We start from the raw sequence: 4,622 nt of genomic DNA, 5'->3' as shown, positions 1-4,622 counted from the left end.
GTATAAGAGACAGTATATATATATTCAGGAAACGAATATTTCGTCTTTTCAATTACAAGTTGGCAAATACTAGATCAGACAGTAATGTACAATAAAGAATCGGCATTAAATAAAGCAGGGTGATTAAATTAGATACACAATAATGGAGACGCAGGGGTAATGGTATGTGGTGGGAACAGGATAATGAATATAAAGTGTGAAAAACAATGTACTGTATATCGAGTGGGTAAGCTAATACCATGGTGGAAAAAAAGATACTGATAAATATAATAGAATAGAAAAATATTGGATAATATAGGTCTAATATATAATATTATTATAATTAGCCATTTAAAATATATACAATATAAACAAAGCGGGTAAGCCTAGGTACAAATGCAGAGATCATATGCAAGAAATTAAAAATAATGAGAAAACAATAAAAGAAAAGTAAAAATAGTGACGGTGATATAAAAATAAGTGAAGTGTGTGTGAATGTAAATGTTCATCACTCAGGATACACATGTCACGATTAAGGCCTAAGACGTGAGTATTAAATAATTTGATAATGAGTTTGAGCTCTGAATGTCTTCTCTGGTCGAGAGATGGAAAATTGTCAGCTAACAGAACACATCGGATTAGTGGCCAGAGGAGTTAAATGTTCGGTGACAGGGAACCCCTTGCTCTTGTTACGGACGGACTCTTTGTGGTTGTTAAACCGGAATCTGAATTTAGTTCCACTCTCGCCTATATAAGAGCCATAATCACATATATTGCACATGAGGAGATATATAACGTTCGATGAATGCAGATTTTTGATATTGCGGCCCTGTTGAAGTGTACGGAAATCATTCTTGATAGTATTGGCTAACATAATGTTATGCGAGTTTAAGTTAAAAACTAAGGGAAAGAGAAAGAAGAGGAAAAGTAAAGGAAAGAAAAAGAGAAGAGGAAAATAAAGACAAGAATAAAAAGGAAGATATCATAGTGACCAGACTCACAACACCCTGCAACCCCTTCTCCACTTCAAAAACTGTCATAACTCCTTTGATCTATGCTGCCCGATGGCGTAACCAATGGGGGACAAGGGGAAAATATCCATCTTTGAAAAATCTTCCCCACCCCTTTATAAATGCCCTTTTCATCCCCTGAAAGTGCCTAATCAATCAGTTTTTATCAATTCCAACGAAATTAGAATTAAAAACACCGGGGGACAAGGAAAAATATCCATCTTTGGAAAATCTTTCCCCACCACTTGACAAATGCATCCTATGAAAGTGCCTAAAATTTTGAAACTCTTTGCTCGCATTTCTTGTTACGGTAGGCCAATTTCCTCTATAAATTGCACATTTTAGGGAGTTTTCATCAATTATTCCGACGAAACTACAATTAAAAACACAAAATATTTTGAAAGACAAATTTAAGATAGATCGTTTTAACTAAAAAGAAGGGCCTCAATATGTATTGATGGTGAAAGAATATGTTTGTAATAAATAAAACCATGATGAAAAAGCTTATATTTAGTTTCAAACACACGTGTGTGGCCTATATTATAAATAAGATAAGCCCTATGTCGTATTGTTTTTTATATGGGGAGTGGGGTGGGGTGGTGTGGGCATGGTAAATTACTAACCGGGAAAATAAATACCCACTCTGACCCAAGACCCCTGTTACGCGCCTGGTGTTGGCGCCAATATGTGCCCTTGTGCGGACAGGGGATGTGCCCACCTCTGAAGCTGCAATTCTTGTTTTTGCAAAATAAATTGATGCAATTTGCTATTATAGGCCTAATCAATAAATTCCTCATCAACCGATATAAGCTTAAACGTTCTTGGAATTGACATAACATACTGATGTTGTACACACTTGAGTGTGAAATGTGGCTCTCTTTTCAAGCACATCTAACATCTAAGGAAAGAAGAGCTTAGATTGGTACCAGATAAAATCATTTTTTGTTATCAACATTAATACATTATGCTAATTTTCATCTTTGTAAGCGCATAAGACAGTGCAAATTATTTCTGTGACAGTCTTTTGAAGTGTGTAAAACTCCATTTTATCCCATACATAGTCAAAATATTGGGGGGGGGATGATACAATGGACCATCCCCCCTTGTCAAATATTGGGGGTATTATCCCCTTCCCCCCTCCCCGGGATCTACGCCTATGCTGATGGGGGTCGAAGGTGGCGAAGCCCCCTTGAAGCCCAGCACATTTGAGGAATATTAGGTTGTATTGAGTCGATTTTGACTATCTAGCATGGTAGTTTTCAGTAACAAATTAATACAGGGTACCTGCAATATGCAACTATGACATTGAATTAGTAATAATTCATCTACTCACAGCTGTGGGTTTTAGTGCCTCTTCCACGGACATCTCAAACATAGTCTTTGATAACATGCATGAAAAAAATTTTTTTTTTTTTTTTTTGGTGATATAAGTGGGGGGGTTATAGCCCCTCCCCCCCCCCCCCAAATCCGCCCCTGATCTATACAATTTACATCAATTTACATCATTTACACCGAATTTAAGAGGCATACCGTACATAGAAATTGACGGATTTAGGCCTTGTATGGCAAAACTACTCTTAAGTGATTTAAAGCACTAGCAAGGGTAAGTACAAACAAATTACCAGAAAGGCTGTCATTTTGAAATTACCCTACTGTACTTTCAAATTCAATGGAATATGATGCATTCAATCTAACTTTTAGTTTTGTGTTCGACAACAAAAAACGCACTAAACTTATTCAATCAGTTGGACAACCTGCATCCTTTCAACAAACTCAGAACTGTAGTACGGTTGATAGTATCAAAAGCTGAGGTCATGTCTATAAAAATTTTGTAGAATTTCCAATTATTATTTAATACAACAGATAGGCCTATTAACATACGCTGAAACCAAATAATATCCGAGAAACTACGACCTGTAGGCTGATTGCCATGAACCAGTATATTTGTCAATATCGCGCTCTGCGTTTCAAAGTTATCAAAGAACAAAATTTACGAATGGAGTTACTTAAAATAATAGGCTAGGTCTTAATTTTTTCATTGGACCTTTATGCTTGTTTGGCTTTTGTATTAGTGTTAATATACCTTTGCCAATACAATCTAAATATTTACCAGTTTCAAAACAAGTATTGAATATATCATTAAACTTCATACAGATCATCGCCTGCGTACTTTATCAGTTCGTTAGACCTCTGTGGTCTAGTGGTTATGACGCTCGCCTTGACAGCGAGAGGTCTGAGATTTGAATCCCTTCAGAGGCATTTTATTATACAATTTCTTTTATTTATTATTTAAATTCGTTGAGACTTATGCTACATGATGTATTATCATTTCCTTTATTAGAACACTGCAGTTCTTCTTAGAAGAAAAGCTTCATTAACAAAGGTAGATAATGGTAAAATAATATCATAATCAGTGGTGCTCATAATGTCAAATAGAATAAGGTAAATTTGCCTGACGTTCTGGCCGTGTGTAAAACAATGGGTCTATACTGCATACGATGGAAAAGTCGATAAAATAAACAGCTAACTTGAGAGCAAATGCAAACTGTAAGTATATGCGTTCTAAATATACACAATCTAAAACAAAATATGTATCTTTACCGAGATCCATCCATTTTTATTTATATATTTGTTTGTACATTGTGTTTACTGGAAACATGCCAGATGTCATAGAACCTTCATTGTATGTTTTTATTTTATAGATATATTATACATATCTTTCAGACGTATTCGTTTGTTTTTCAGCAATTGCTGGTTTAAGATTTTTTTATTTAGAAATTTTGGATGATACAAGGGACATTTTTGAAAAGTATTTTAAGTCTCTGCTGAGTTTAATATAGGTCCATGGTTTAATGATAATGTGGAAAGCAATCACAATACTGTACTGATCTTGGTACTTTAATGATACTTCCGTTAAAAGAAGACAAAAACGTTAAACAGCTATTTTTACAAAATATTAAATAGTCCTAGGTCCTATGTAAAAGTCTAACGTTTCCTTTTAAAAACTCGTTATAAAAACCGCTCAAAGCACTAATTATTGTTGTTCGTTTTATGGATTTTAGTGTATTATAGCAAAGAAATTAGTTCATATTGTCACCATGTCAACATCATGTATTGCGCTATGAACATATTACCATGCACTGCCTAATTTAAAGAAAAGTTACTATGGTGACGGAACAACGAACCTTGGGGAATGCACGTTAACAGAGTTAGGTCATTCGATATACTTCAGCATTGTGCCATTTTCGCTCCATTATACAAATTCAAAGCAATATACTCAAGTCAGGTTCGTTCATAACAACCACATTTACTTAGTAGCCATATTATATACACATTATATACAGCTAGTGTGCTGCTTCAAGCTGTTTTAATAATCTCAACATTTACAAGAAATTACGACAAAAGAAAGCCCAATGACGTCAGGTAAGTGAATGTAATTAGCACTGTTATTGCTATTTATGTATTTGTGTACATACATATATCTATATATATATGTATAAGATAGTATAATACATACTCGAAATGCACGCCATCGTGTCGGGATTCAATATTTCGACATTAATTATGTCATCATCAGGAATGATGATGACACAATTAATGTCGAAATATTGAATCCCGACACGATACTTGGTG

At 34.7% G+C, this 4,622-nt stretch overlaps 1 protein-coding gene across 1 annotated transcript in view; it reads left to right on the top strand.

Annotated features, from left to right (window-relative positions):
* Nucleotides 1-4,622, top strand: part of LOC117101912 (echinoderm microtubule-associated protein-like 1) — a 19,743-nt gene that overhangs the window by 899 nt on the left and 14,222 nt on the right. The window lies entirely within an intron of this gene.

The sequence above is a fragment of the Anneissia japonica genome, unplaced genomic scaffold, assembly GCF_011630105.1.
Source record: "Anneissia japonica isolate Jap-2015-1 unplaced genomic scaffold, ASM1163010v1 scaffold4988_len2956909_cov206, whole genome shotgun sequence".
NCBI lineage: Eukaryota > Metazoa > Echinodermata > Crinoidea > Comatulida > Comatulidae > Anneissia > Anneissia japonica.
This window is presented reverse-complemented; position numbering and strand designations above follow the sequence as displayed.